This window comes from Artibeus jamaicensis, unplaced genomic scaffold (assembly GCF_021234435.1).
Source record: "Artibeus jamaicensis isolate MK-2021 breed Jamaican fruit bat unplaced genomic scaffold, CSHL_Jam_final contig_548, whole genome shotgun sequence".
Classification (NCBI taxonomy): Eukaryota; Metazoa; Chordata; class Mammalia; order Chiroptera; family Phyllostomidae; genus Artibeus; species Artibeus jamaicensis.
Window position 1 is genome coordinate 5,093,382 of NW_026521883.1, and position 11,318 is coordinate 5,104,699.

The 11,318-nt window shown below is 43.8% G+C and overlaps 1 non-coding gene and 2 pseudogenes across 1 annotated transcript; 1 reads left to right on the plus strand and 2 right to left on the minus strand.

The window, feature by feature from the left end:
• Window positions 1-7,303: 7,303 nt before the first annotated feature.
• On the plus strand, window positions 7,304-7,465 carry LOC119057160 (U1 spliceosomal RNA). The gene has a single exon (XR_005084025.1). It is a non-coding gene; the product is annotated as a U1 spliceosomal RNA (small nuclear RNA).
• A 1,085-nt stretch (window positions 7,466-8,550) lies between these two features.
• Window positions 8,551-9,636, minus strand: LOC119057025 (Y-box-binding protein 1-like; annotated as a pseudogene).
• Window position 9,637: 1 nt separating this feature from the next.
• Window positions 9,638-11,015, minus strand: LOC119057026 (procathepsin L-like; annotated as a pseudogene).
• Window positions 11,016-11,318: the final 303 nt, after the last annotated feature.

Below are 11,318 nucleotides of genomic sequence, written 5' to 3' on the forward strand. Positions count from 1 at the left end.
GTTTTAAACAAATAATGTTGTTTTTTTTTTCCCCTTCACATTAAGAGTTTAAAACTAGTGTTTCCAGGGCAGAAACAGTGGCTTTGCAATGTCAGCAATATCCCAGTTTCCTTCTGTCTTCCTGCTCCACCCCCCATAGAATACGGCTCTCCTTCACATGCCCACAACTGGGCTGTCCTGCCAGCAGCCTCATCTCTACGTTCCAGGCCGGGAGAAGGAAGGAGCAGGGAAGAGAAGGCAATGCCGGCGTCAGGAAAGCAGCACTTTCCCTGAAGTCTCCCAGAAGACTTTCTTTCGGGTCTCACTGGCCAGAACTGAATCACAGAGCCATTGGTAACTGCGGAAGAGGCTACAATAACTGTTCTGAGAACCTAAACTTTGGACCAGAAGCAGTAACTGTGTGGAGCTGACTCTGCAGGGAACAGAGAGAAAATGGATGCTGCATAGCAACTGGTAGTACCTCCTCGTTCCTCACCTGGGACACAGGATCAGGATTAAGGAAATGCAGGCAATGTATTGTTTTTAGTACCAAGGACATATAAGCATTTGATCAAAGCAATCACCTTCCCACATTTCCAGATGTGGCATTTGAATTTAAACATCTAAGGATTTTCTCTGAAGGGCCAGAAAATTAGTTGGCTCAAGGCAGTTGTCCCGCTCTCTGCCTGCCATTCTCCTGCAGTGGATTTGCCTGTGATTAACAAGCCTCTCTCAATCATCTGTTCAACTGTTAATAAGTCCAAACGGATTTATCACTGTGACTCTTCACTTACGACGTGTGACCCTGGGAGAACAAAGCTCCGAGAGACACAAAAAGCAAACGAGCCGTTCTCATCACTTTGTGGCTCCGGCACTCGCATATTTCACTTCTGATTCATGGAAAAATATCCAGCACGTGAGAGTCAGCTATATTGGCAAGAGGCCTCAGACCAGGGGGTATAAAAATAAAGTTTCCAATATCTAAGTCACTGGGGCCCAAAGAAGCTGACCTGGAAAAATGTTAGCAATAGTTAGATTTCCTTGTGCTAGTAACCTGTGCTGTGAATCTGCCACCTCCACGTACCCTCACAGTTTTTTGTGTGTATTTTCTGTTACTGTTTATTTGTTTTTGCTGGTTGTGTGTTTGGGCTCATTTTTTTGTTGTTGTTTTTGCTTATTTTTGCAAATTATTTCAAGACTTTTATTTTGGCTAAGACTTTTTTGTTTGCCGAGGAAAAGCATAAAATGGCTTGTTAAAAAGTGAGTTTATTGGCTTGAGTGACTAAAATGCCCAACAGTAGTTTCAATGACTAAATAGGTCCCTGGCAGCTCCTAAATTACACTCCACCAGTGCAGCAACCCCAACAGAAAGAGGAGGCATTTTCCCCAGTGGTTCCAGGAAAAGCGTCAGGACTGACCCGGTGTGGGTCACAGGCCCATCCTTGAGCCAGTCAGCAAACTAAGGAAATATGGTTCTCTTACTGGCTAGTCTGGGTCACATGCCTGAGCCTGGATCCCAGGGTGAGGTCAGCCTCCTTTAAACCACTTAGGTTGAGAGTGGAAAAAAGATGGTCTTCCAAAGGCTCGTTGGGTGGCTCCTGCCAGCATGGTAGTGTGCTGTGGCCAGGCCTTGCAAAAGCTCGAAGTGCCCTGCTCAAGTCCAGATCCCTTTAGATGTTATCAAACATAAATACCATAATAATGCCAAAGATGCTCTTCCGCATCTGTCAAAATCCTACTGCTTTTTCAGGCTCCTTTCAGATGTACCACAAGCAAATCTCCCTAGTGAGATTAATTTTCCATCAGCACTCTGTTTATTTTTCTCTCAAGGCGAGTATCATATCTTGCCGTGGATTATGGTGAGTTACACACCCATTTGTCTCCACTTGGGTTTGAAAGAAACTTCAGGCCGAGCTTGAGCAGGGCACGCCTTCCATTCATCACCAAAAGCCTGGGCATTAAGGTTTCTGTCTTGACGTGACCAGGCCTCAGAATGGAAAGAATGCGGCGTGGTGTGGAGGGAGAAACCCACGGCTCCATGCATGATGGGAAGTGGCGTTTTAGAAGTCAGACTGGTGTTCCTTTTCGATGTCATCCTGGAACATCTTTCTTTAACACGCATGGCGAAACCTGGAGGGAAGCTGAAAACAGATTCAAACCCTCAGCTGGCAGTAGTCTTGGAAGTGTCATGTCCTGAATGAATTAGAGAGAAATTGTGAGAAGACTTCCTCCCTTCAATAAACAAACATGCAAATACCCCAGATGCCTGTTACCCTCTCTCCAGGGTGAGCAGCTTATTAATAAGTTCAGGACCTTTCTGTGCTGCTCATACTTTTTACACACCATCTGTTTCCTCTCTCCTCCTGTCGTTGGTGGCTTCATTCCAGGGACAACCCTGGGGAGAAGGAGTCGACATACCAAGTTTCTGCTATTGTCCCCCTTGCTTGCAAGTACCTGCAGATTTCTCTTGAATGTTTCCTGGTCGACTCAATAGGTTTTAATTACGTGAACTAATATTTGCTCACTATGAAACCATATTTGCCCTCACGAAAGGCAAGGTCTGAAAGGCCTGGGATTAGGCAAACCCAGAAAAATCTCAACATTTATGCAAACAAGCTCGTGTTTCCTCCCACCTAGCACTTCCTCACCGCTCAAGTATTCTGCTTTTGGGACATCTATCTCCTGAGCCTTCCCATCTAAAGCAAATGACCAACCACATGTTCTCTCCCTCCAATTTCCATCTACCCCTGGTGGAAGCAGGATGAAGTTTCCCTCCTACAGGCCTTTCATCTTTCTGTGCAGAAATATTTTTTGTTGGCTCCTTAGAGAAAACTGTTAATGGCCCTAATGAAGCTGTAAGGTACTTCCCTTTTGTGGCTTCTCGGTGTCATTTATGAACCTAAAATTGAAGGACTGTGTCAGAAAATCTTCAGTGTATTGTTTCTCAGTTCTTGTCAAGCATATCACGTAGTTTGTTCTACTGCCGAGTTTCTCCCTCATGATTCTGCCATGCTTGTCCCAAAACACACTCATTCCCCCAAATCAGAAGAGCTTAATGAGATGGTAGGTGGGGGGCGGGGTGGGGACAGACTTTAGAACTCAAGAAATATAAACAATGGACACTAGTTATGTGAGGCTTCATTTATTATAATAGCAAACACAAAAGTTCCTAGGTTATTGTTTTTGGTCATTGTTAGAGTCCAGGGTCCTTATTTTGAGCTTAGACATAGTGAGGAGTCATTCCCCTCCCTCCACACTTACATACCAGGCTGCTCCCATGAGGAGGTGGGGTGCATTTTGGGAAAGGAAGCAAGAATCAAGTCAGGCACCTATCAATCAATTGGAAGTGAGCCACTTTATCTGCAAAGTAGGCCGAAGGAAGAGTGCAAGCATCCCATCCAGTGACAATGGAGGCTGGGTAAGATTGCCAGAAATCTGAACGGCACCGAAAACTCTCAGTGCAGTAGATCTTTAATAGGGTGAAATGCACGCCCTTCCTCTTCTCAAAAAAGTTCGGTGACAGTGGTGGAGTGAAAGTCTTCTGCTTTCAATACACATCATTCCGATATAAATAACTGCCTGCGGTAGTCTCAAACTTGACTTCCTTAAAGCTCACGTCTTCACTTCCCCCAATGTGTGGCCAAACATACCTGTCCCCCCAAAAATGGTAGGTGAATTCTCCTAAGTAAATCATCCTCAGATATTTCTGAGGTAAGGCCCCGTGCCCACTGGATCAGTTACACTTACATGCAAGATTCTCCACTGCATTTCCCCAAAGACACGGACTTACAAACCCGGATGTGCAGTTCTGGAAATCAAAGAAAATTTGCCATAACTGTTCTTTAGTCACTGCCTCCCAGTAGGCATAACCAGTTCAGCTGCAAAACATGCCCGTGCAGACAAGCCCAAGCTCGTGTGCACTGCACATGTCCATGCATACACATACATATGCACATACTCAGTGACATGTGCTACTAACAGTAGAAAATTCTGGGCTTTCAGAACAGGCACCAGTCAAATCCTTAAATTGCAAAACTAAGAACACAAGCAGTAAAATATGTGATTTCAGGCCACTTTTGATTACATTTCTGGAGCTTGGCCAGCACAGCAATTTCCAAGAAAACCAGCTCAGGCAGTTCACAGTTGCTCATCAGCTCACTAGTCTTAAACCAAGCTCTTTGTCACACTGAGGGGAACATTTCTTCTCCTCACCCCAGCTCGAGCTCCAAGTAATCAACTAAATCTCAAGTAATCGACCTTCCCAAAAATGTGTAAGGAAAAAGGAAAGAGGAGGGGCAAGCTGGACAAAACCACCTCACACCATGAGCAACTGGAGAATATGCATACAACCAATTAATTCCACGCTGAGCTCTGCAAGTTAATAGGCAGGGCAAGCCAGTGCTTGGTTTTAGACAAAGGGGCAAAATGGACACATTTCCCATATATATGACTCTACACCCATTGCCAAGCCAGCCAAGAGAGTAGTTTCCTTCAAGTGGTCAGTCTTGCCTAGGGAAGTCATGTGAGTAACCCATAGCTGACCCTGGGGGTTTGCAATGAGGTTCAAACTGGACCTCAGTCTATACTGGAGATGAGCTCAGAGCTCATAATCTACTCAGATTGGGAGGATAGGGGCTGTTAGGAGGGATAAGCAGTTGTGGTTTTCCCAGCGTAGGTCTGGTGTGCAGCCTGGACCCCTGGAGGGGGCCACAATGGAGTCTTCCTCCTCACTGGACACATAACCTGTGAGAACTGCCCTTTAAAGTTCCGTACATACACAGTGAATGACCAGTCACTGGCCATTCGTGCGCAAGGCAGTTTGGGTGCCAACTGCCGATTTAGAGCATGTGCCTGTTTAGATGTTAACTTGGACTCAACTTTGGGAAGACTAGCCTACAGTAAAAAAACAAGCAAACAAAAAACCCTTAATTTTTTATGGTTTCTTACCTCTTTGGTGTTATCATCTCCCTTGAGATTTTGAAAAATAAATATTTAAAAAATCTAGGCAACAAATGGTATGATTTCGTTCATTCCCCAAGTGTTAGATAATAAACTAGCTTCTGTCTCTCATCCCCGCAAAATAAATTCCAGACTGATCAAAGAGCCTAAAGTGAAAATCAAAATAAAATGAGTATTAGAAAGAAACATAAGAGAATATTTATCACCTTGACATAGGGAAGGATTTTCCAAGCAAGATATAAAACTCAAAAACTATAAAGAAAAAGATTTACAGATTTCACTGTGTAAAGTTTTAAGCTTTAGAAAGTAAAAGGCAATATAAGTAAAGACTAGGAGAAATACTTACAACAGATATAATATAGAATTAATATCCAGAATAAACACAGCACATACAAATCAATAATAAAAACAAACAACCCAATATTTAATGTGTAAGGAATATTCATTGGAAATTCACAAATATAATTGGCCAGGGTACGTTGGTCAAACACTGTTCACAACCCCAAGTTTTATTTTTAGATATGTACCCAGTAGAACTTTATATGCATATATATACAAAAAGATAGGTGTAAGAATATTCATGGCAACATTATTTGCTAATAGCTTTAAGTTGGAAACAATCCACATGTCCATCAGTGAATAAATTTTGGTATATTGACATAATGGAATATAGTAAGAAATGTAAATGAATATACTACAGTTACAGGCAAGAACATGAATGACTCATAAACATAATGTTGAATAAAGAAAGCCAGACGCAAAAGAGTACATGCTCTTTAATTCCATTTATCCGAAGTTCAAAAACAGGCACGACTAATCTGTAGGGGTTAGATATCAGGATAGTGACTCCTTTGGGGGAAGTGGGAGAAGGCCTGGTAATATCTATTTCTTGATTCGGGTGGTGATTACAAGAAGAATTTGCCTTGTATTAATTCCTTAGGCAGTCTACTTGTGAATTGAGTACCTTTTTTGTATTTTAAAATTCAAGAAAAAAGTTCAAAAAATCCAGATGATCAGTAGGCCTATGAAAAGATACACAATCGAACTAGTAAATCAGAGGGATGAAATTTAAAATGACATAACCTTTTCTGTACATGATGCTGGCAGTTAAAAAAAACTGATAATGTCCAGTGTTGATGAGTATGATGGTGCCTATCTAAATTAGAAGAGTTTTAGGAGAGAGCCTTGATATTATTTACCAAAAATTGAATGTGCATGTCCTTTGGTCCATTCCTCGGAATATATCTTTTAGAAATACACATATGCACACAAATTTGTATACAAGAATGTGTGTTACAATGGTGCTAGAGCAGTAGGTAAAGAAACAGTAATACAGCTGTACAGTCTGGAAGGAATGTGGCTGTTAATGGGGGAAGCCGATATGTACCAACACAGGAAGAGCTACAGGGATTTACTTTTACATTGTTAAAGTAAAAGGGAAAAAAAAATCCCAGAACAGAACATGTTGCATGATCTTGTTTATGTATAAATGGCCTGAATGTAAACTTTAAAAACTCACAAAAAATGGAAAACAAAACTAAAATCTGGCGTGACTCATTTACTCAAATATCTCACAAAATAAACTCAGCTTCCCTCTTGAAACAGATTGCAGCGCAGGAGAACTCTCTGAGTCTCTCTCTGAAAGGACTGCCCCACAACAGGAAGGAGCTGTTTCTTTGTCCACAGCCGCCTCCTGGAAGAGCCTTGGCGCCTGCGAAATGCCAGCTCCCACACAGGCCTGAGCGGCAGCACAGCCAGTGTCTCCAGATCCTCCTGCTGCAGAGGTGCTTTCCAGTAATTAACGAATCCGCCTATAGGACGGGGCTGGGCTCCCGAGGACTGAGCGCTCCCTCCCCTCTGCCCCCTGCTCCTCTCTCTGGAATGCCAAGGCGTTCGTTCCCCAGAAATGGCTGTTCCTCAGCCCCTGCCCTCCCTCAGCTCCCAAATTCCGCTGGGCAAGATGAAGAGGGCCTTCAAGGCACCGTCCCGGCCTGTCTGTTCTCCAGGAAGAGTTACGCTGTTCTGTACTCTCCGGGCCCCACCTCCACCTATGTCCTCCTGGCCTAACCTTCTTCCTGCGGGCTGAGGAGGAACATGGCAACAGGCAGCGAGAGAAACATCCTACTACCGTCAATTTTGACTGCCGGTTTTTGCTCCAGGATCCTATGATCAACAGAAAAATGTACCGTCCTTTCTACTTCTTATTGTGCAAATAAAATAAATAGCAGACATAGTCTCTATTACATTATTTTCAAAACATTGGTGTCTGGAGCAAAGTTGCCCTGACTTTGGAATTTAATGAACCATTAAAATTCCAAAAATTTAGGGTGGCTGATTTTTATTTTGTGAAGTACAACCTGAACTGTTACACTGGCAGGGGAGATACTGTGATCACAGCAGTGGCTTTCCCAGGGCCGGGCTCACCCACCGCACTCCGGCTGTGCTGACCCCTGCCACGTCCCCAAATGTGGGGAACTCGACTGCATAACTTGTGGTCATGGGGGGGCTGTGTTCATGTTCTCCCCTGAAAAAATAATAAAAATAAAAAGCAACCTGAATGATTGTCACCATCATTTTAAATGTTTGGGCACCTTACCATGAGTGGTCACAATGATCTCAGACTTTAAAAACAGCACTTTAAGTTTAATACACTTAGATCTACAAAAATACACACATATTTCACATGGATTGGTGAACATTTCCTCACAGACGGGCACCGGTTCCCTTAGAAAGAACTGGCAGATATTAATCCTCAGTTTTCAAGCCTAGCCATGCCTGAGAAAGACAGGAAGGCCTTTTAAAAAATACCGATTCCAGGTTCCCAACCCGTATTTACTGCTTCAGTTGATTAGCCTCATCATGACTGGGGTATGTGTACTTCTTTTTGTTGCATATAAAATTAAGTTTTATCTTAGACGAGATCGGGTGCATTCAGGGTGGTATGGCCATAGACTAAGTTTTATTTTAAAAGGTTAAACTTTATACGTACCTTTAAAACATAAAATTTCAAAAGTATTAGGCAAGTCAGTCATACAAAGCTGTTAACAGCAGTAATTAAAGACATGGTAACATTTTACCGGTGCAAAACATCACGGAATTCAAACCACAACTTGGATCTTCAAGATTCAAGTGTTTTATTGCATGCAGTAAAATGTGGCCAGTTTTCGTTCTGTTTTGTTTTACAAATATTTAAGGTCTTTATTAACAGGTGCTTGCAGTTTGCTGACTTTGTTGGGAAAAAATCAAGTTGTAAACTTTTATTACAATTTTAAAATAAAGTTTTTAAAAATCTCAACTTTACCAGATATGAAACAATTAAAAAAACCTCTAAAGGTGTATTGAGAAAAACTAAACTTATTTAAAAGCAACAACAACAACAAAAAACACCACATTTGTCATTACCAAAAAGAGATGTCTTTAAATAAAAATAATAAAAACCCCATGCTGCATAGATAATGCAGATAGTTCTACTCATCTGGTCAACCGGCAAAAAGCAAGCACTGAAGGTCTTCACCTCCGATCTTTTGTTCACTTCTTATTGCTGGAATTTCATATTCCTTTCTCCTTGTTGGATGACTAAACCGGATGATGGCAGAGACAGTAAGCCAGCATTTATTCAGCCCTGCCCTGTTCAACCTCAGCAGCAGACAAATTCTCAGCTGGTGGATCCACTGCTTTTGTCTCTTTGCCATCTTGTGATTTAGGGTTTTCTGGGTGTCCCCGTCAGTAATTGAAGTTACCGTTGAGGTGGCTGCTGACCTTTGGTTTCAGCTCCTTGATTTCCTTATCTTCTTCATTGCCGTCCTCTCTGGGCTATCTTTGGCAAAGAGGGTCTCTGCGAAATGTGGTCTGTGGGCCCGATACATATTCTGTCTCACTGGTCTACCTTGCTCTCACGCACCCTGCTTGTCAGCACCCCCATCACTTCTCCCTGCACAGGAGGGCTGGCATGTTGTGGTCAAGCCCATGGGGTCTCTGCACATAGTAAGGTGGGAACTGTCGCCTGCGGTAGGGCCGGCGCCCTTGGGCCTGGCCTTCAGGAGCACTCTCTGATGCCTCACTCCCCCACTGTCACTCTTCTGGTAATTCTGCTGGTAATTGCGTGGAGGACCCCTGCAACGTGGACCATTACAGCATAACCTGTAATGGTTATGATCTGCTGCATATTTACTGCCTTGCACTGGAATCCACTGGAACTCCACCAGTGCCTGTAACATTTGCTGCCTCCGCACCCTTTTCTCCTTCAACAGCATCAAACTGCACAGTCTCTCCAGCTCCTACCCTGTGAAGGTACTTCCTGGGGTTATTCTTATGTATGGAAGTCTGGTGGACAAATACATCTTCCTTGGTGTCATTCCTGTTGATGAAACCATATCTGTTTCTTACACTGAACCATTTTAGTGTTCCCAAAACCTTCGTTGCAACGATCTTCTCGTCCCGCCAAGGTGAGGCTGCCCGCTGCTGCTCCCTGCACTGCTGCGCATGGTTGCAGTGATGGCGACTGGGGTCGGTTGCAGCAGTCGCAGCTCCCCCGTGGTGTGGTGGTAACCAGGTCAACGGCCGTGGGGCTGCTCGGGGCTCTCTGAGGGTCCGCTCTCTGCTCTTGCTACTGATCGAACTAAAATGTGGTCAGTTTTAACACAAATTTCCTCCTCTGGTTATCCTGTTCTCAATGAAGTCTTTCTTTGTCACCAGCATTTTACACGGTAGCATAGCTGGCCTGGGAGGCAGGTCCACAGTGGCTGTTCCAGTCTTCAGCCATCTTCACCTAGCCATTCTCGCCCCAGGCCATACTCCAGCTGCCCCTGAAAATCCCATGTTTTTTGTTAGCTTATACTGCTCCTTTAAAGTGATAGCAACCCACCAGAACACCACAATTTGGGTCTTCGCTGCTGCAGTGCAGATCATAATAAACGCCTTGTTCATAGAACCTGGAGCTGCCATAGCCTTCCTGTATAGCAACAGAGATGGGCCTCAGAGTCTTCATGAGGGACCACTGTTGCTGACGAATGTCAATGAAGCCACTGTCATTGCCAACAGAATTGTCAGGCTTGTGTTTGGAGGATCCAACCTTTGCATGATGTGGATAGGATTCCTCCAAGTCCAGGCCTGGCGGGACTTAACGCACTGGACGACATTATGCATTAGGCCACCACGGCAGCCCTCGTTGCCTTAAGACTGAGAGCCATCCACAAGGTCCCGCTCGCTCAGTGAACTAAGTTGGACAGTTTTCTGGAATATCTGTCTTTCAGGAGCACCGGATGCACTAGAAGCCCAAGAATCACAGTAGTTCTGACCCTTCACAGGAATTACATAGACTTCCTCTCTCCAGTCCACTGTTAGGGGAATTTCAGCTTCTTGTGCTTTTTTTTTTTTAGATTTTATTTATTTATTTTTAGACAGAGGGGAAAGGAAGGAGAGAGGGAGAGAAACATCAGTGTGTGGTTGCCCTACTGGGGACCGGGCCCACAACCCAGGTGTGTGCCCTGATTGGGAATCGAACCAGCAACACTTTGATTCACAGGCCACACTCAATCCACTGAGCCACACCAGCCAGGGCTGCTTTTGGTTTTGAAAAGCAGTCATCACCTGCCTGAATTCTCCCACTGGTCATGTCACCAAAGGCATTTGCTGCCTTGGGGACGCTCTGTTTCCCTAGATTGAATTGCTTTTTGTGCTGTTCAATCATTTTCATGTTCTTCTCCCACACTGCTCTCCTGCATCCTTCTTCATTCAAGCCACAAAGTTTCCTGTGTGTGATTCCACTGGTCCCATTGTGCATCTATACTGCCATGAAGTTTTGGAGCAGCTGAAGCTGTTCCTGAGCAAAAGGCACTCAGGAACAGCGAAAGATTCCTGTTTGAAAACCTGCGGTGCGTGCAGCTGCGCAGACGCAGTCCTCACCCTGAGCGGGTCCACAGGACTTCAAGCAAGACTGCAGCATGTGCATGTTTTTTAGAATGTTTTTGTACTGTGATAAAACACACATATGAAATTTACCACTTTAACTAACCATTTTAAGTGTACAGTTCTATGCCATTAAGTGCATTCGCCATTTGTGTCATCATCTCCACCATCCTGATCTCACACAGAAATCCTGCACCTGTTCAACGGTGACTTCCCCAGACTCCTGGCAACCTCTGCTCTACCTTCTGGGCACCTCGCATAGATGGAACCATAAAATATTTGTCCTTTCATGTTTGGCTTATTTCACTTAACATGATTTTTCAAGGTTTATTTATGTCATAGCATGTATTAGAATTTTATTCCTTTTTATAGCTAAATTATATACACACACACACACACACACACACAAAACATTTTGTTTATCCACTCATCTGTCGGTAGACCACTGGGTCATTCCTACCTTTTTGGCTATT